At 41.3% G+C, this 22,395-nt stretch overlaps 1 pseudogene; it reads right to left on the bottom strand.

Moving 5' to 3' along the window:
• The window catches only part of LOC120724704, a 91,068-nt pseudogene that overhangs the window by 64,455 nt on the left and 4,218 nt on the right, over positions 1–22,395 (bottom strand).

Genomic DNA, 22,395 nt, shown 5'->3' with positions numbered 1-22,395 from the left:
GGTTATTTTAGGCCACTGCAGTTGCTAAGCAACCAGACTGCAAAACAGGCGGCAGAGGAGGATCCCATCAGCAGCAGACAGCTTGTCCTCTTTCTTTCGTCCCCATCTCCACATCCTCCTCTCTGTCTCGCTGCCCTTTTATTTCCTGTGCTCGATTCCTAGATCTCCCTCTACATCTGCCTACTTCCTCTCTTTTACTCTGAATCTACTCCTCACCCATTCATTGGATGATGAAGCCGTCAAAAGAAAGAGACCCACTTACGCTCAAACAGTGTTTCTGCAGATTACATTCTTACACATTCAGTTCATTCATATCAATATTTACACTTGCCTGCTGACACACTGATGTTCACAAATTCACACCACAATGGACTGAAATTTACAACAAAAAGGGTGGCCAATGTAAAATAATACATTACCAAGATTATTATTAAACTAAACCAGATGTGGTTAAACCCGAAGTTTTTAAATCACCACCAGCTGCTTTGCTGATCCTTCAGAGAGGAATAGGACCAACTGCAGAGCAAGACAGTGAAGCAGCCCACAGCATGAATGACTTACTGAGAGATACGGAGTTAGAACGATGCCCCCTTAAAATGAAACTGAAAAAAAAAATATGGTAACTGAAATAAATGTACTGAAAAAATTTTGTGCTGGAAGTGAAAAAAAAAATGATAGTGAAAAACAATTAAAACTGTAACTGACATATAAGCTGTACATTGTATTTTTTGTTTTTGCTTACAGTTTTTTTTTTTTGTTGTTTGTTTCAATCCATTTTTTTCAGTTTCAATTTGCTGGCACTGTTTTGGTGTCTGGGTGTGCGCTTGAGGGGCAGGGATTCTGACCAGCATGCATTGTATACATCATAGAGACCACTAGTACTTGTTTCTTTCAATGGCTGCTTCAATTTCAGGTGGAGCCTCTAAACCGCAGGTAAGTCATCATTTTCCTTCATCTTTCTTTGCTATTCCACTGGACTGGACATAAGTTTAGTTTTCTTAGCTACATCTGGTGAAGTTGTGGTAAAATGCTAACATTAGCCTATTTGTTGTAGCAAGCTAGCCTGCAGTTAATATCTGCTAAATTTAGGGATACCAGTGTCTCTTTAGGAGTTGGAGGCCAGTGTTGTAGCAGCAGCACAAGATCCCATCAACAGGTTAGCACAAAGTGTTCTGCATACCTCATACCGCAGTGCAGCAAAAGCAGCCTCATGAGCGCTGGGAAGGACAAGCCCAGACCCCAGGAGATGGCTAAGTTAGTAATTGCATGGGAAAATTATATTTTTAATTATTTTTGATTTGGAAAAATAATTTTTTTTTAAAAAAAAATCTGCATTTCAAAAAGTTATCTATATTTCTCACATATAGGTCATTTCCACGATTTTTTTAAACCAAAAAGTGTGTGTGTGTGTGTGTGTGTGTGTGTGTGTGTGTAATGTAGACACTAAAGTTGTCGTGCCAGAATTGGTTCTTTAGATACAAGGGGGGAGCAAGCGAGTCAGACACCAAGGGCACAAAGATGAAGCAGGTCTGATCAACAACAGTTTATTCCCCGAGGCGGACAGTAGAAATAAAACAACCAAAATACTAAGAAAAAAGTATATAATAAAATGTTCTCCATATGCTAAAATTCCCACGGAGACTAGATAAAACAATTCTAAAACCCATAAAAATAATTTTTTTTTACATGCACTAAAATCCCCTGATGTAATTGTCCCGCAACCCCAGATGAATGTTCATTATGGGTCCACCAGCAGGCCAGAAATTTTTTCTCCAGAGCGGGGTCCACGCCAGCCTCGTCCCAGACAGACGAGAAGGAGTCTCCTGTCCCCCACCTGAGCCCATCACATCCCAGCCCAGCTCGCATTCTGCACTGGAGTCCGTCATGGCCTTCTTGTGTTCCTCTTCATGTCTGGAGCCTCTCTCTTGTGCTCAGCTAACCTGCTTTTAATAGGTCTTTAAACAGCTGAAAGGCCACCTCTGGATACACCCATACCTCAGCAGGTGATCCCTATCAGCTAATTGTTCCATGTCAGCCAATCCACAGTGGATTAAAAAAAAAAAGTCAAATAAAACACTAAAAACCATGCAATACAAACATTAGAATAAAATCATGAAATTAAAACTACACTCGCAAATAAACACTAAATTCAAAATTAAACCAATATAAAAGATAAATACATAGTTCTACTGTGTGACATCTGTGTGTGCTTCAAAGCAATTACTATAGAAAAGATGTGTAGTTTTTTCTTTTCATTTTTCAGAACTCCATCTTAGGCCCGCCTCAGAAGATGGATAAACCAAGCATTTCATGAACACTGTGATGGAGACCTTTGCTTTGTGTAATGTTAGAAGTACTCAGATAATCCCAGAAGGCTCTAGACTTTTACCTAAAGATATTATATTCAGTCCTGAAGAAAGTTAAATATTTAAATATATATTATGCTCTCTCTGGTATTAATGACTCCGGATTACTTTATGATAAATAACACACTATTGGCAAAAACAGTAAAAGATCAGAAGTTTTTAGTTCAACATACATGATATATGGTGACACAGTTACCGGTACATGGGTGATTAATCCTTTTCACTTTTTGTCTTTAACTTTATCTACAAACAGCTGCAGCTTTTACTGACAGCACATCATGAGGTACTCTAACCGTTGTACTCTTTTGATCAGTTTTGGAGTTGCTACAAAGAATGAAGATATAGGATGATTTGTCTGTTGCCACTGGGTGATGCTGAGGTCTCAATCTAAGGGCAGCTTCTGTAATCACAAAGAGAACAGAATCATCACAAACTGAAAAAGTTTATCTCTAAAATCTGAAATAAAGCTGATCCTTCTCTGTTCTCACACACTCAGGATCTGAAGTTCTTCTCTTACATTTGTTTTTTAACATTTTTTTTTTACATTTTCTAAAAACAAATCCTAGGTTGCATCTGTGTGACCAGCCATTCGAGTAAAAAAAAAAAAGTCTTAGCAACTCTGAAAGTCTCTGTGTGGCCAACAGCAGACAACATTATGCCCATATCATGACCTAAACCAATCATGAAGGTACTGCTTAAGCTGGGCATACTGTGTGCGATTTTTTCAGTTGCGTTATTCAGCTCCTGCTCAAACTGTGCGATTGAATCACAGGAGTTAGAAGTTCATAGGTCATGATGCATGGTCTCACACTATACGGCCCAATGCTCTGATGCGACCTGCGTCCATAACATAAACCTGATAACACAAAATCTGTCTCTCGCTCTCCCTCTCTTTCCCTCTCAGTCTTTCACTTGCACAGACACACACACCACCATCAACTTTGCTAAATTGCTAATTAGAGCTGGGCGATAGAACGATAACGATATGTATTGCGAAATAAAATTTTTCTTGATAGAAAAATTTAACTACTGCGATAGGCCTCATCTCTCTTGGCCTCTTAAAAAAAAAAAAAGAACAGCCAATCCAAATTAAGTAGCGCAGAGCCGAACCAATCACAGCCGCAACGTCACGTCACGTGACTTGTTAAGTGCAGCACAAGTGCCAAGGCGCACATGTGTATTTGTTTGGGAAGCAGCCAGCTGGGCTGCCCAGGTAATGAAGGAAATGAGTTTGCCGACTAGAGAAAAATCAACCGAGAGCGTGAGCGGAGGTTACTGAAGAAAAAACCGATGATGGTTCCAATGCCAGAGAGCTTGTCGAACGGAAGAGCCATAGAAGTTCCGTAGTGTGAAGGTATTTCGGCTATTTCAAGTCTGACAAAAAACTTAGTAGCTCGCACTGTAAATTGTGCCGAAAGCAAGTCTGGAAATACAATAAACCGGTGCATGCTCAATCTCTGACTGAAAGCGCTAATTCGTCATTCGGCTTTTGTCAGACTAAAGTAACTGTTAAAACTGTTTGAAAAGCTAAGCCATACAACAAGGAGAGATCGAGAATTTCCTTTTAGTTCTCAGTTTATTTGATATTGAGAAAAGTTAGTCAATTTTGTCTGTTCTTTTGTAAAACGAACTAAGATTTATTTTTAGAATTAAAATTTTGTTTCTTAGTGGAATTGACAATTTAGCAGTCTGTTTTGTTTGTTTTATTTTGAAACTTAAACGCTTTAGCGGCTGTGTTTTGTGTAGTTTGCAATATTTGCCTTTATTTATCTGAAACTGAAGTCTCATGTTCCTTAAGTACATCCATCCTGTTGAACTTATTATGGGAAATAAATATTTAAATTAAAACGAGCTGCTAATTATTTCACATTTTACTTGTGAGCAACGGCACATTTAAATCTTACAAATATAGTTATTTGGCTTATATCGTGATATATATCGTTATCGCCAGAAATGAAAAAAACATATCGTGATATGAAAAAATCTTATATCGTCCAGCTCTATTGCTAATGAAAAAACATTGACCAGGCCGCTGCAATTGAGGAGCAATGTCCATCCAACTGTTTTCATGGTTGTTGTGGTCGCGATAATTTTATGAGGTCACATCAAAAAGCCTCGGATGAGCTTGCCAAAGTTATACAAGCTGGGCATCCATCACTTGTGCCCAGATCACACGCTGCACTGCCATGCTATTCTGACTTTTTCACTTCCATTTCTGTGTTTGCGCGTGCACAGTGTGAGAGGTTGTGTTGATACTCTCACAAGGGGCGACAGGATTTCAAACAGGTTTGATTTTCTTGCAACCATAAGACTGATGATCGGGAGCTGGTTGCGCAAAATGAGGAAATGACGTAGGGAATTCCCACAATGATCCAATAGCGCACAGCGACATCTGCACATTCCGCCAATGTGCTAATGTTCTGCCAAAAAAATCCTAGGTTGCACCGGTCGAACTCTGAAAGTCTCTGTGTGGTCAACAACAGACATACATTATGCCCAGACACACATTATGGTCTAAACCAATCAGAGATAGTCAAGGGCGTAGCCTCTCAGATGCCCATGCCCTAGGTAAGATGTTCAGATACTAAGATGTTAAGTTCGAAGCCTTTGAGGCACTTGTAATTTTGACTTTCTTTTTATTTTATATATCTTGAGATATTTTAATTTTAAATTTCAGCTCAGTGAAGCACTTTAAGCACAAGAACTTTTTTAGAAATGTATTTTTCAGACTATAAGGTGCACTTAAAATCCTTTAATTTTCTCAAAAGTGTGCTCTATGTATGAATTCTGGTTGTGCTTACTGACAGCGAATTGATTTTATGTGGTACATGGCTCTCAAAAATCTGCCAAAATGTTTTGATGGATTGTTGGAGCATTACGGCTACCATAGTATGGAGCTTCGCAGAGTAATACGTTCCATGCTTCAACATAATATTACCGTATTGTGTGTCTATATGGGTTCACGAGTGACGGGAGAAGGGACCCGGAGATCGACAGATGGATTGGTGCTGTGGCTGCAGTGATTCGGACGCTGTACCAGCCCGTTGTGGTGAAGAGAGAGCTGAGTGTAAAAGCAACGCTCAATTTACTGGTTAATCTCCCTCACCTATAGTCATGAGCTGTGGGTAGTGACCGAAAGAACGAGATCATGGATACAAGCGGCGGAAATGAGCTTCCTCTGAAGGGTGGCTGGACTCTCCCTGAGAGACAGGGTGAGAAGTTCAGCCATCCGGGAGGGGCTCAGAGTAGAGCCGCTGCTCTTCCACATCGAAAGGAGCCAGTTGAGGTTGTTGAGGCATCTGACAAGGATGCCTCATGGCTGCCTCCTGGGTGAGGTGTTCCAGGCATTTTTCACTGGGAGGAGGCCCCAGGGCAGACCCAGGACACTCTGGAGAGATTATATCTCTTGGCTGGCCTGGGAACGCCTTGGTGTTCCCCTGGACAAGCTGGAGGAGGTGGCTGGGGAGAGGGAGGTCTGAGCTTCTGTGCTTAGGCTGCTACCCCCACAACCTGGCCCCGGATAAGCGGACAAAGATCGATGGATGGATAGATGGATGGACGGATATTTAATCCGTAGTTACTGAGGGGTTGCTGAAGCGCCAGCTTTTTTAAAGTTGGTGTTACTGTCCTTACAGATGTGGCAAGAAAACAGAAAACATGCTGCTGTTTGCACATATTTAATAATCAGCTCTGCACAGGAGCTGAAGCAGAGTCCAGCCTGATCCTCTTACAATATAATACTCGTAATAATAATACAGTAACGGCAGTTAGTGACTGAGCAGCCGGGTGCTTTAATCTTGATTTCTTTAGTCAAATCACCTGCACAGATCAGCTAAATGAACTTTACAAAACAAGTTTTCCTGACAGCCAAGTGCTCATCTTAGCTAGCTAGCTAGCTAGCTAAGGACATTAGTTATAGATTAGCTTACAAACACATTTAACTTACCAAAAATCTGGTCCTTCTGTTGGGTAGTCCAGTTTACTGAAGAACACATCAGGCTGTCAGTTTGAAACAGTCGGTAACGTAAACGTTGAACCTCTCAGCATCTGCCATTCCAGAACAGCCACACATACAAGTTTGTCCGTGACTGCAGCCGCTAAGTCGTTATTATTTTCTACAGTCATTGGTCAGCACTATAATGTATACAAATACATGTGGGTCAGAATCCCCGCCCCTCAAGCACGCCCCTGGACGCCAAAACAGTGCCAGCAAATTGAAACTGAAATAAAAGGATTGAGACTGACAAGAATGGATTGAAACTAAAAAAAAAATGTAAGCGAAAACAAAAAATGTAAAGTTTCAATTAATCATTTTTTACTATCAATTTTTTTTTACTTTCAATACAAGATTTTTCAGTATATTTATTGCAGTTACAATATTTCTTTTTAGTTTCATTTTAAGGTGGCATCGTTCTAACCGTGTAGTGAGACAGCTGATTACTGCCCATTATTTATTATCACAAAAAAAGAAAACTTAAGTGCCCATTGACCTCACTAGTGTTGGCTGAACAAACACATTTTTTTTAGGTAACGCAGTTCTTTATTCAGTAATCACATTACAGTTCGCAATCAGTTATGTTGTTAACTTGTGTTACTCTGCGCTTGAGTCTCCGCTACCGCTTGTGACAGAATCATCCAGCCACAAAATGGACTCAGCAGATTCAGCAGCCTCGACCCCCACTCTCGCCACATTGGTGGCAATGCTGGAGCGTAATGAGCAGATGTTTACCAATATTCGAGGTGAGCTTGCAAACCTCACACAGGCTGTAGCCCAGCGAACACCTCTGGCGGTAAATCCACCCGCCGCCGCACCCCCGCAGGAGACAGCAGCTCCAACCGTAAGTGCCACAGCACCAGCTCCTACACCTGTTCTATTAGACAGATTCCTCCCTACACCTAGAGCTTTTTCTGGAGAACTTGGCAAATGTGCTGGCTTCCTCACTCAATGTTCTTTCCAGTTTCGTCAGCAGCCACAAGTTTTTTCTAATGATGGTGCTAAAATTGCTTATATTGTACAGTTACTCCAGGATCGCACGCTGACATGGGTGCAGGCAGTGCTTCACGCTACCTCTGAAATGTCTTTTTCTAACTTCCTTGGTAAGTTTAAAAGTGTGTTTGACAAAAAAATTCACTGCAGCCACCGCTGGGCAACGCTTACTCACTCTCATCAATGATGAACTCAAAAATGAACTGATGCTTCGTGATCGAGTGCATGATCGAGTACGTGCGCACCGGAGTTCAAATGCACGCTTGGGTTATGAACCCCTGGGACTTCATGGAGCCTCCACAGCGGCTTGTGGGCCGTGCGAGTCTGACCTCGGTGAAGAGGAGGAGGAACCCATGCAGCTGGGACGCTCATGGCTTTTGCCCACGGAACGCCAACGCTGTTTCGCCGCCGGTCAGTGCGTTTATTGCGGCTGCAAGGGCCACTCGGTTTCCACCTGCCTGGCACTGGCGAAAGGGCGCACCCACCAGTAATAGAGAGAATACTGGTGGGCAATCTGTCGAATGATAATTCCCTCCCCAAACTCCTCTTGCCTCGTAGGCTTTGTGTTCAGACTGTCTCCCATAGGGCTTTGCAGTTGACGTCACGCCGCAGTGCATTGTGGGATCGCGGCGCCATGTCAGAAGGCCACAAATCAAAACAAACACACTGTGTTGGAAGCAGGACTGCCAGAACCATGCTTAAAATCAGCGCAAAAGACAAAGGGCTGTATCGCGACCGATTGCGCCCAGACGCCAAGAGACGGTACTTGGAAAAAATAGCGTGCATCGGTAATGTGGACCCGTATGAAAAAAGGCAGTGGAGTGGAAAACCAGACAGCCTACCGCCGTTGTCCTATCCCGATATCTTTTCTGTTTCATATTTCATATGCTGGTTTGAGTGCAATAATGCCAAATAATAAGCCTCTCCGTCAACATGACGTGGTTCTGCAGCATCACACATTAGGATGCTTTATCTAATTATCTATGACCTCAGCGCATTCAAAATAACACTAAAAGCCTATTAAGAGAGATATGAATTTATTTAGAACTCACCGGAAAGAAAATACCGCAAGCAAACCAACAAAAAATTGGGGATGGCAGAGAACTCGATATCTGCTCGTCTGACCGCTGCAATCCAAGCCTGACGTCTTCGTTTAGTAATATCGGATACATGAGATCCCTCCCGTTGTCTCCAGGAGGGGAAACGATGAAAAGAGAGCCCATTTTCCAGCTTCTTGCCTTCCCTATCGTGTGATCTAATGTTGCAACCGACAACACAGCAACGTACGAACCATAGCTGACGCTTCCGTGTGCTTTGTTTGGCCTACTGTCATGGCGGGAGGGGGCGTGGCATCACGCTCCAAAGCCCTATTCTCTCTCTGTTCTCATCGACTCTGGAGTGGAGTCGAATTTCACTGACACCTTGCTCGCCGCTAGAGACACTGCCAAACCCTCTCTGTGTTCATGCACTGTCAGGTCAGCGTCTACCCGGCATTACCCATGTTTCAGAGCCGCTCTCTCTCTCTCTTTTGGGTAATCACACAGAGAGAATTTGTTTTTTGCATTCAAGGCACCGCTCACCCTGCCAGTATTAGGCCACTCCTGGATTGTGCTCCACAACCCACACATTGACAAAAAGGATAAGAATTCGTTCGGCCAGACGTCTCAACTCCCGGCAGGCTAGGTGGGCTTTGTTCTTTACCTGCTTTGATTTTACTATCACCTACAGGCCAGGATCACGGAATGTGAAGCCGGACCACCTTTCCCGGGAGTTCTCCACCACAGAAGAGGAATCGGACCCCGAGCCCATTCTCCCGCCTGCGTAATTGGGGCCGTGTCATGGGAGATCGAGCCACTCATCCAGGAGGCACAAGAATCTGAGCCAGATCCGGGAACCGGCCCACCCGGCCGCCTCTTCGTTCCTACATCTGTCCGCCCCCAAGTTCTCCAGTGGGCTCACACCGCCCATTTCTAGTGCCACCCGGGGGTCCTCCACACCATATCCTTCCTCTGACGCTACTTTTGGTGGCCCACTATAACTAAAGATGCCAGGGAATTTTTGTCAGCCTGTTCTACATGGGCTCAGAATAAACTTTCCAACCGTCCTCCGTCGGGCCTTCTTCAGCCTCTCCCCACGTCAGCTCACTCATGGTCGCATATCTCCTTGGATTTCATCACTGGATTACCGCCCTCTTCGGGTAATACTACAATTCTAACCATTGTCGACCGTTCCTCCAAAGCAGCTTATTTCGTCACCCTTCCGAAACTTTCCACTGCCTTGGAGACGGCCCGGCACCTCACCACCCACGTGTTCAGGCTCCTTGAACAAGTGGGTGTTCCCTGAGGACATCGTTTCGGACAGAGGGCTGCAGTTTACATCACGTGTGTGGAAGGAGTTCTGCTCTGCTCTGGGCGCAAAGGTCAGTCTCTCTTCATCATCTTTCACCCACAGAGCAATGGATAATCTGAGCAAGCTACCCGGGAGCTTGAGCCTCCGCTGCGTCTCTTCCCATAACCAGTCGACCTGGAGTGAACAGCTTCCATGGATTGAGTATGCGCATAACAGCCACACCTCCGCCGCCACTGGAAAGTCTCCTTTTAAAGCATCCCTGGGATACCAACCACCTTTGGTTCCTGCCATCGAAGGTGAGCACTCCGTTCCATCTGTGCAAGCTCACCTCCGCAGGTGCTGCCGTGTCTGGCGTGCGACTCGGGCCACCCTACTCCGGACTAAAGAACGAACAAGGCGCTTGCTGACTGCCATCGGACACCTGGCCCCGGAGTATGCTGTGGGACCACAGGTATGGCTGTCTACTCACTTTGTGGGTTGAATCAAAAAAACTGTCACACCAGTTCATCGGCCCTTTTGCCATACATGGCATTGTCAACCCCGTGTCTGTTCGCCTCAAGTTACCGCACAACATGCGCATTCATAACGTGTCCCAAATCAAGCTCGTGCTCTCCAGCTGTTGTACCGCTCTGCTTTTCAGTTCTCCACTACCCCTTGTGACAGTTATAGAGTTTTTTTTAATATGTGTAAAATGGCAGATAGAAGTAAAAAATCACCAAGCAGGCCTTTTCTCTTTTGGTTACTTGACCTATTTAAGATAACCCTTCAGGGAGGAGGAAAATATTGTAGGGGTCTACAGCTTTTGAGGAATGGAGAGGTGAAGATTATTTTTATTTTTAATGCATGAAATAAAAAGAGTGAAATACAAATTGAATCCAGGACAGTAACAACAATCCAGTGCTGCTAACACACAACAATAAGGAAGCATCTGCACAGACAGCAGGCTAACACAAATGTCACAAAGAACTCAGAGTGATGGTGAAGCTGAGTGTATGCCAAGCAGCCAGAGCCTGATAATCAACAGGTGACTACGGCAGTAATGAGCTGTCAGGCTTGTAGCATTTTAGCCTCTACACAGAGTCGTGTGGTAATCACTGTGAAGTACTCTTTCAAGTGGCTGTCAACTTTGTGTTTATAAGTAAACACTAAAAGAGTGTGTGTGTGTCCAAAACACATTGGCAAAACAATTTGTGTCAGTGAATGGGCCTGTCGCCTAAGATTTGCACTGTTAACTGATAACTATCCGACTTTGTATTTCAGGCCATGCTATGGAGTAATTTAATCTACTTACATTTATACAGTGCTTCTCCAGTCTTGCTGCGTACTATAAACACTTTAGACTACAAGCCACATTTTAACCACACAGTCAAACAGCACTTTACTCTATACATTTCAAGCACATTATTTACCTCATATCAACGGCTTTGGACTGCAGGAAGAAGCGGAAGTACCCAAAGGACACTTCAGTGAATAAAACTCCCGCCAGGATTCAAGCTATGGCCCTTCTTATTCTTAGACAATACTGCTAACTATCTGCTACTGTGCTGCCACATGCAGTGAGCAGTGCAAAAAAATTTAATCAAATCAAATCACTTTTTTTGTCACATCACATGTGCTGGTACACTGGTACAGCACATGTGGGTGAAATTCTTGTGTGCAAAACACAAGAAACATAAGATACAAACCAAATATAAGAACAGGAATGTGAGAATTATAATAAATATATTTACAAATATAAGAATGTATGCATATTACTAAATATATATACCAAAAACACACACACACACACACACACACACACACACACACACACATATACATATATATTAGGGGTGCAACGATACTCGTATCGATATTGAACCGTTCGATACAGTGCTTTCGGTTTGGTACGCATATGTATCGAACAATACAAAATTTGTAATTTATTTTATCAACTTTCCTTCTGACGATGCTGTCTGTGTTGAGCGCTCAGTGAATCTGCGTTCGACTATTCCGCCTAGGCTGCACTGTCGAGCGCAGATCCACTGAGCGCTCAACACAGACAGCATCGTCAGAAGGAAGAGCGCAGGGCAAGCTAGCGAGACAGAAGTTAAGCTCTCCTTGCAACATGGCAAATTGAACCTCCCCCACCCTCATTCAGATCTGGCGTTTGGAATTATTTTGGTTTTCATGTGACGTATGACCCTGAAGGTAAGCGCGTCATGGACTAAAGTAAAACAGTATGTTGGATGTGCCACGCAATGCTCAATTACATGGGTGGGAACTAGTGTGTTAGCGCAGTTAACTCGTTAACGTGTTGGCCGTCTAGCCCCACGCACGGGGCGATCAGGGGTAGCTCGTTAACGGAGATTTGCCGTGTTGTGGCGTTAACGTCATTTCAACGAGATTAACGCTGACAGCACTAGTGGGAACACAACGAATATGACTGCACGTTTACGCCGACATCATCCTAGTGCAAAGACAAGTGGAAGCAGACAAAAACAACAAGCATGCATGCTACAAACTTTACCCGAGTCATTTAGACAGCCGTTAGCACATGATTCTCCTTATGGGGACCTGATATGTTTAATATTGTGGTGAGCTCAGACAAGGAGGAGACGGAGGTGTCGTTTGGTCTTGCTTCCCATGAGCTAGCCAGGGAGCACAGCCGTTTATTGACATCTGCAGAAGAACACTGCCGCTAGCTAACTGCTCAGCGCGGCAACCGCATAGCAACAACAACAACAACACACAGGGCGCCCTCTGACCCCGGAAGGACACACCGTCGCAGAGAGAGGGCGTCACCCGTCACTATGGCAACATAAACAAAACATAACTGTACAAACAGAACCCCGAACAGCCCTGACCCGCTACAATATGCTGCTGAGAATATAGCCCAGAAGAAGCGTATAGTATAGCTTTTATTTTGGAAAGAGCCATTTCTCTGTAATAAACTCTCTTTTCCAAAGATGAGTGATTCCTCAATCAGATACAGGGCTTGCAAAATCGCTAGCCCGACGTCCCGGGGCTAGCAATTTTTCCAGTCGGGCTACCAAAATCTATCTCTGCCCTGCCCATCGGGCTATTGTAGGAAGGAAAAATATATGTCAATGCTTTTGCATTCTTTCGGAAATGTAGCTGGGTAATTATGTCATTGGCATCGATGAGCCACTGTCAATATGTGGCATATTGAAATCGCGTTTGAATTTGCGCTTGTTTTTTGCTTTCACTTTGCAATCGCGCGAACTGTGTATAGAGAGCGACAGTACTGATTGGTGAGTGATGATAATTTGCGCACCAATTCCTCTGACATCGTCTTATCAGTCGTTAGTTTACTATGCAAACATGACAAGTGAAATCTCCCGCAGCAAGCTTAAACATATGAGAGGTTGATCGCGCAGAGAATCGCTGACCATTATATATGTGTGTGTGTGTGTGTGTGTGTGTGTGTGTATGTGTGTGTGTGTGTGTGTAAAAGCAGCAGGATATATATTTTAGTTCTGCTGAGCCAAATAAGACAGGTCAGGGTGAAGAAGTGACAGCCAAAGAAAAGCCTACCACAAAATGGAAAAGTTATGACAAATCAGACTATAAGGCAAAAAGAAAGTGCAGCTTTATGGTTTCATGGACAAAATAATTTCTGTGGCTGCAATATGACGAGCCTAACCCTAACTGCACATAAGTGGTCCGCAGGTGCGCAGTCACTATCAAAATAAAAAAAATAAAAAACGCGCACAAGATATGAAGTTGCAACGCGTGTTTGCATACATAAGATTTTCTGGAGGAGGACAGACATTTGTTTAGAACTCTTAAAGATGTCGAAGAAGCAAGCTCCTTTAAGCAATTACTTTGGTGTTCCTCCACCTCCAAACAAATGTCAGAAGGAGTCCGAACCACAAAAGAAGCACGTATTCTCGGAAAAGTGGTTGCAGGAGGTGAGCTGGCTTCAAACAAATGATGAACGCACAGAGATGTGGTGCGGAATGTGCCGTGAAAATCCCACTCTAGCGGACAAAAACAGTGCTTTTTATATGGACGCAAACGCGCGTTGCAACTTCTTATCTGGTGCGCGTCTTTTATTTTGACAGCGAATGCGCACATGCGGACCACTTATGTGCACCCGTGTAAATAACATAATGTTCTGCCGGGTGTGTTGTTGGTTTTCTCTCGATTTCTGAGTCGACAAGCGCCTTTGTTACTAGGACCAGTCATTTTAAGAAAGGCCCCCATTAGAACCCATGAGAAATGCAAGAAATGCATTATTGCTCAGTCTGCAATATCTTTCCCAGAACAAACACCAATTGCAAATAACATACTAAAAATAAACCTGAAAAATCTGTTTAGAACAGCGTACTATGTTGCAAAGAGTGAACTACCACTGGCAAAATTTAGCAGTCTTTGCAAACTTCAAAAAGCAAATGGCCTAGATCTTGGTTCCACTTGTCTCTTACCCGTGACTTCAGTGGAAATTTCAAATTCAGGATCTGACACAGACTGATTCATGTCCTACACAGTTCTTACAAGTTCATAGAAATTTCTGTTCAATTAGAACCAAGTATTTGAGTTGATGATTGTAATTTTTATACAATGTTGTAATTTGTTTTTCAACAATTTTTTGATTAATGTTTTGTTTCCTTTAGAATATTATACTTTAATGTATAATATTGTAAAGGAAACAAAACATCAATCAAAAAATTGCTCTCTTTTTTATTCGGGCTACTTAAATTTATTTTGGGCTACCAAAAACTGAAGAGTCCCTGCCCGAAGGGCTACCAGGGATTTTGAAACTTTGAGAGCCCTGAGATATATTTATTTTTTTAATTACTTTTGTTTCAGCAACATTAAATTTAAAAACTGTACTTTTGAGTTAAAATATATATTTATAATTTTAATAAATGACAAATTAAAAAGGCATGAACATTTTTTTTGTATCGAAAAAATATCGAACCGTGACACCAAAGTATCGAACCGAACCGAACCGTGAATTTTGTGTATCGTTGCACCCCTAATATATATATATATATATAGTAAAATATACAGAGGTCAGCAGCATGACTATTGAGCAAAAGAAATGGCATATATGTGAAGTGAACTTTTTTGTTCGTGTGAACAGACCATGTGAGATCCTCTGCCAGATGTACAACTAGGAAACGGAAGCTGCTCACTCGCTTCACTGCAGCGCCGTTGATGGTAATGTTGTTGTGTGCTTCTCTACTTCTCCAGAAGTGTACTATCAACTCGTTTGTCTTTGTGATGTTGAGAGTGAGACGGTTCTCTCGCCAACAGTGTGTCAGGGCGCTGACCTCCTCCCTGTAAACCATTTCATCACCTTTGGTGATAAGACCCACCACTGTTGTGTTGTCTGCAAACTTCACAATGATGTTGGAGTTGCTAGTGGCCGTTCAGTCATAGGTGTAGAGTGAGTACAGGAGAGGGCTCAGTACACACCCCTGTTGTGCACCAGTATTCATTATGACGGGGGATGAGGTGATGCTGCCCAGTCTGACCACTTTGCGTCTGTCAGACTAAAAGTTAAGAATCCAGCTGCAGAGAGAGGTACTCAATCCTAGGTCCTGCAGTTTCCTGTCCAGCTTCAAGGGAACGATGGTACTGAATGCTGAGCTGTAATGTACAAAAAACATTCTCACATACATGTCCCTTTTCTCCACCTGCGAGAGAGCAGTATGTAGTGTCAGGGCTATATCGTCATCAGTGGACCTGTTGTGGCGGTTTGCAAATTGTAGAGGGTCCAATGAGTTGGGTAGTGCAGAGCAGATGAAGTCCCCAACCAGCCTCTCAAAGCATTTGCTCACGATGGGGGTCAGCGCTTCGTACCTGCCACATTCTCCGAGGATTGTCAAATTGTTGTTCCGCTCTGTCCCTGAACTCACATTTGGCTGCTTTAATTGTCTTCCGGAGTTGGTAATTTGCGTGTTTGTAGTCACGGAGGCAAAAGCAGTGCTCTGTGCCGCCAGTGTGGTGCAAACAACACTGTTAATCCACGGTTTTTACTTTTTCCATGGAGTAAATAGGTAAAATACCGCATTCCTTTTTTTAAAGTGGTGCACAATGCGCAATGCATTACTTTTTTAAGTAACAACGCCACCACTGGCCCCAAACTCAAAAGAATCTGTGGGGAACCCTGTACTCCAGCCCAGCTTGTGAGACTTGGCTTCATCCTCTTTCTGAAATCGAAGACTTAGCTTTCTGAAGGAGAATGGAGTGGTGCAGCTCCACATGGAGATAACCTTGAAGCTAAAAGGTTTTTGCTTTTTATAGCTTTTGCTTTTTATAGGTATGGTTGAGGAGCTTTTTGATTGCACCTCGTTTAAACCGTCAAAGAGAAACTGTCTGAATTTGTGTACTGTTATTACTAGTTCTGCATTCACAGCATACACCAGGAGAGATCAGGTAGGTGGCTAAAGGGATGTTTAAACCCACATCTAGAAGGTAATAAACACTCCACACTTGGTCAGAAACACAAATAACTTATTTTTAAACAAAATGCTGTGGAAATGAAATAAAAAAAAATTTTTTCACATGATTAGGATGTTACATATCGCTGTTACGCCCGGGGCACACCTTTTAACAGTCATCAAACTGTCTTTGTAAGCATATGCGTATTGTAAATGCTGACAGGCACAGGCATTAGAGAAGAAAGATGATCTACTTTGTCAGAGCTCATCCTTAGCTCTGATTGGTGATTTCAGCACCTAAGAAATCTGTGGGCTCACAGGTTTGCTGGTGAAGTATTGAAAGCCTGTGATTGTATATTACCATGCAGAAAATTGTGGATGGCATGCAACCTATAAACATATGTTCAGCTTGCAAGAATGAATTTGCACAGCCGACTTTACATAAACTCCCAACTAGCACGATGTGCATTTAATTGAATCATCCATTTCTTACTTTATCTTGCTGTTCTATCCTCTGCATGTTAGTAGCTCTTGTCAGTGGCGCCCTTCAGATGTGATTTTTTTACTATCTTAACTGTTTAATATACTTTGATATGCATTTTGGCTGCATCGTCTTACTAATGTGATGCAAATATATTTGAAGGGCAATAGCTGCTGTTAATAACAACAATGGATTTAAAGGTATTTAGCTGCGCTGCGCTTCATCTTCAACTTCAACTCTGTCAGCTAGACTAGTTAAATCGTAGCCCGAAACATTGCCTGTTCACATCAGTATATCAACTTTAACTATCAAGTTTTTTAAATTTTATATGTTTTGCACTCATATCATTCTAGGATTTTAATCTCTCTTAATGTTGTTCTAGTTGTAAATTTCATGATGTAAGTTGATGTTGTTTTCTGTGTTTTGAAAAGAGAAATCAAATAAAATGTATTATCATTACTATGAAAGCTACAATATAATTTTGTGTTAGGGGGCACATAAAAGACAAACAGTCAACATTTTGGGAATCGCTGCATTTCAGGTTTTGCAGTGACCACCAATTACATGAAATTAACCTTTCAACATTTTTCGGATATGTGACTCTTAAGGGTCAAATGGATAAGGCCCCAGTAGTACAAGACAGGAGACTGGTGACCAACCATTTGGCAACCACTTAGCAGTTGCTAAGTGAAACTGATTGCAAACTTATATACAGCGCCACACCAAAAACCTCCTTGTGAATGCTTTGCTCACTAGCAGACTGCCATCTGTTTGCATAAAGGGCAAATTTTCTGAAAACACTTGCTAGCTACTCTCTGAGCTATTCTGCCGGCACCTCTGGCTCCTGTCTTGTTCAATAGATTACAGTTGGCATGAGTCAGGTTCCCACACCTCTTTTATGTGTCTCCTTGCCATCACTTCCTCTCTGTCTTCAAACTGAGACTTCCTCCGATTTCTCTCTTGGCTTTGCTCGACTCTTTATGAGAGAATTAGACCTCAGGAAGTTAGAAAGAACAGCTCTATAAGGGAAACTTTGTTTTGGTCTGATGCCAGCATGTGAATGGGGAAGCTGGCAACTGAGGTGGGCCTTTTTATAACAACACGACTATAGAATAAACTACAAATTTCTCACAGATTGACGAGGGCCACCCTGGGCTGCAGTAGATCAAATGAATGGAGCCATTTTTCACCTGTCTCCTTACTTGTGTCCAAAATTGTGTCTCGTTTACTGTATATGTGGTCAAACAACAGTGTGGAAAGTAGAAAGGCCTGTAGTGAATGTAAATAAAAAAACTGCAAGTTTAGTTATTACAAACACACAGTCAGACTTGCCAGCTTCTCTGTGAGTGCTGGCTAAAAAAAGCTCTCAACCATGAGCTAAGAAGCCAAAGTAGTGGTGGTAATGACAGCTGTAGTAAAAGAGGTGGTGTCTGTAATAATATCTGTGGCAGCAAAAATAACAGTAGTAGTACTCCTTCAATATGTATAATAATAGAAGCAGTGATGATAAAAGTGACAGAAGCAGCAGGAGCTGAACTGTACAAGGGGTACAGCTGAGTTTGGGTACTTGACTGTTTAAGAGGTAAATGTTGTACGTTATACAGTAACATTTATACAGTAACACATAATTACTGTGGTCACTGCATACAAGACAATTAGTATAAAACTGATGTAATGTTTCATAATTCAAATAACTCAGTTTCCTTATATTTAATTATTTAAAAATGTAAGTACTTGTTGAATTTTATTCAATCATGAAAAATATATTTTAAAAAGGCTTTAACATGTATTTGGTTTGTTCTCTGAATTTTATGGTAAATTTAGGATAATAAAATACATGACATTAATAAATACACAGTACTGTGTGTTGTATTAAATAAAATGTTAACATCTGGACTTTTAAATGTAATATTTTTTTTTTACGTTTGTTGTACTTCTAGGACTCTTCCAGAGGTGTTAGGATATGCCGGCATTGTATTTGTACTTTTTGTAAATTTCTCTATAGTCAACAAGTGAGACGACTGCTTTTAAAAATGTCAGATTTTCAAAATAAAACCCAGACTTAGCTATGTTTACCAGTTTGTAGTCAGTTTTTAGTAAGTCATCATGATGCTTTTTCTCTGAGATTTTCAACTTTAGACCTTAGATATTTGTTAAAAGTGATCAGGTTCATCCCAAACATGTCAGATGATCTAAATACAAGCTCCAGTTATTCCAGGAAGCTTTAAGGTATCAGATTTTAAAAATAAAAGCTTCTACACATGCATATTTGTACAAATTTGGGTTAGCAATCAGGCTTAGATCTTTTCAGTCAATCTATTTAGCTACAATTTTTTAACATTCTAGCTTTTGTAGCTCTTATTGTGATAACATTTTTATTGTGAATTCTTCTGACTACAATAATCTTGTAGTGAAAATTTCACACTGTGACAGACATAACTGCTACTCTGATTCAGTTAGACTGTTTCAGTAAATACAGTATTATTATTTATATTGTAGCTCCTGCTCACCACATCGTTAGAGGTGTCGTTCTCTGGCGTCTGGGGTGGTTCACCAGTAGCAGGACTGTTGGACGGCATGGCAGGGAACAGCTCGGTGAAACCAAGTTTAGAAAGTTAAAAAAACAGAGCAAATCAAAACATGGGAAATGCCCTCAGAAGCACCAGGTGCAGCTTCATTCAACCTGTCTCGGTCTGTCAGACGATAACTCACTCCCTCAGACCTCCCCCTCTCCTGCGGGAAGAAAGACAAAACACACACAAACACACACATAAGTACATGTACAGCTGGAGCATATTTGTCAGGTCTGAGTAAGGAATCATGCTCAGCATGTGACGGACATCTTTCTTTTACTGTTTTCTTACTTTCTCAGCTTCATACACATTACAGGTAAACTACAGGTATGGCTCTGTGAACTGTGCTTGCCAGGTGGAAGCAGAAAAGCAGCTTCTAAGCCCTGACATATTAACAGACATGCAGGTGTCTTCAGAGAAGTCTGCTGGAATCAGGGTAGCTGTCATCACTGCTGTCACAGAGTGATTGATGCAACCTGATGAAAGTGTCCCATTTTATTAGACAAAGTGGCTGCATTCAGACTGCAGATAAGGCCAAATCAAAATCCTGACCACAAGCATGACAAAGATCTGTGTACTTGTGGTACCAATCACACTGTATCCAACAACTATCAATACAGAAATAAATGCATAAATGCATGTATCACGTTTTATTTTGTTTTGGTTCTTTTTCCTATATGTCCTACATTTTCTGCATTTTTGAGGCATGTTTGACAATAATTGTTTATATAATATTTTTGGGGGGTTATAATTGAAGAAAATATAAAACAACAAACAAGTAAGAAAAATTTTCCATAAATATCCATAACAAGTTTTATTTGATCTTACATTTTTTTGCTTTGTCTAACAGTTTAAAACCCACAGATACTCATATTACAATGACATAAAGCAGACTCTATCATATATGGGAAGCATTCGATTTGGCTTTTATTTGATAAACAATTAACCTTTTTCTAGGACATTGTGTCTCATTATTGAGCTCGAATGGTTGAGTGGAAGGCAGCAGTGAGAAAGGTGTTCAGTGGAGAGGCAACCATGTGTGACCTTGTAAGTGCTCGAACTCATATTGGCTCTCATTTCATCACCCTCTCATCTCATCGTTGTCATTAACATTTTTTGTTATATGGAAGGTAATTAATGACGAAACCAAGGAGCAGGAACAAAGCAAAGTGAGCACAGGGACAGTTTTATAACCGCAGAAGATGTTTTTAAGATAAAATCCTGTTTTTTTTAATAAACATATGGCTTGAAATGTGAGCCCTAAAGGTTTTTTTACCAGCTGTTTTGGCAGATTGTAGGCACTTAGGTGTATTACAGGGGTATTTACAAACAATTATTGGAAAACACGCTGTAGCAGAATAACAAGCTATTGCGCGCATGTCTGTTCACAGTTTAAAATTGCATGTAAGGGATACAAACAGGAAAAAAACAGATTTTAAGATAGCAAACAAAGAAAGCATTACAGCTCTATTGACGCAGCTCTTCTTGGGAGATTAAAACACTGATTGCGATCACATTTCAGTCCCTCTATGTTTCAGCAAAGGCATTATAAGAGAGAGTCCCGGCATTCAACTGATATCTATGGGAGGAAGATGGAGGGAGAAGTATAACTAGGGGCAAAGTCAGCAAACTTTGTGTTTGTTTTTTTGTTTGTTTGATTTCTTTTTATCAGATTTGACTGGTGAGTATAGTTTCTGTGCCCCAATGATTGTTGAAAATAAAGTTTAATATACATCTTTTTAGTTTATGCGCCACATGCAGCACAATTTGATCTCAACTGACCTGGACTGCATTATTTAAGTATAAAGCAGTATTTTGAAAACATTCACCTAGGTCACTGCCAAGATTTTAAAAAGCTGAAACCTTACGCCGAGCTGAAAGAAACCCTTCACCCCAATCCCTTAAATTTTAGCAGAAAACTAAAATTAATTGATTGATTTGCAAAATAGATGACACAAAACTTGAGATACCTTGAAATAAACAAATTATATCTCAGCTTTTCCACATTCATTGAGTTTATGGTCTTTCCATTTGCAAACAGATCACAGTGGAAAAACACAGAAACCTTCAAATGCATAGTCCTGCATGCTTGTATTCCTCTAAGTAAGCTTATTGCAATGGTTCAAAGTGCAGCAGAAACGAGTGAACATCCTACACCAGTTCAAATTACTCTGTCCTGGCTGCTTGTTTGTTTTAGGTTTGATTTATTTCCTTTAAAGCCTTTCATCACTCCATCACGTCCCATAACTGTTGTCCTTAGTGCACAGCGTTTGATCTTTAGGAAAAAATGCGCTGACGGTTTGCACCTTTCACTAAAAGAGGGGTCCTGCTTGTTACGTCTACTTTTAAATTGCTGTCTATTTTATCACTTATTTAGAAATAATCTTACAGATTTTCTTTTAACTCTGACAGTTTTAGGTATCCCCCATTTTATTCTCATAACTTTCAAATGTTTAGGTTATTTTTAATTTATTCTGATTTTTTTCCTATTATATCTTGAGGTTGCACTCGAGTCTTACATGGCCAATTTTAATTTAAAATGCAGGCTGTCTGAATTATTATAAGGGTTAGAGTTTGTGTGTGTGTGTAAACCTGGTTTAGATAAGAACTGTGCAAAAATATCTTTATTATTGAAACTTACTTAAAACCTCTAGATCAGGGGTGTCAAACTCAAATACACAGCGGGCCAAAATTCTAAACTGGAACAAAGTCGCGGGCTAACATTAACATTTATTGAAATATATTTATTCCTCCAGATATAAAAATGAATCTTTTCTTATGGACTAAAACACGTTTTGCTGAAAAACTGAATATGGAACAAGCAAAGCTTAATACTAAACAATATATATATTAGCTGTGTAATACCAGTAGGCCAGCTCTAATAGTAACAGAGTAACACCTATGCTCTAGATCAAGAAATGGCATTCATTTCTATCTATTTTCACCCTTTTCTAATAAACCCAACATCAGGAATGGAAATGCATGTTATCACAAAAATGAAGAACTATTGACTTGGATGCATCTTTGTCAGTCCTGGTTTAAATAACTAATCTAGTATTTGGAGGCACTTCATGGCTGCTGAGTGGCAAGATTTGCTTGTGGAAAGACGCTGGTTTTACCCTGCCCTAACATGAAATGCCTTAAAACCAAGCCAGACATGCCTGTGACAGACACTTAAACACTGAAAGAGAGCCTTATTAGGACTGACTCTTCCCATCAGATGTCAGAATATGTCCTAGCATCT

The sequence above is a fragment of the Simochromis diagramma genome, unplaced genomic scaffold (assembly GCF_900408965.1).
Source record: "Simochromis diagramma unplaced genomic scaffold, fSimDia1.1 OVJJ01000802.1, whole genome shotgun sequence".
Taxonomy (NCBI): domain Eukaryota; kingdom Metazoa; phylum Chordata; class Actinopteri; order Cichliformes; family Cichlidae; genus Simochromis; species Simochromis diagramma.
Note: the sequence above shows the minus strand (reverse complement) of the source record. Positions and strands in the feature narration are given on the sequence as shown.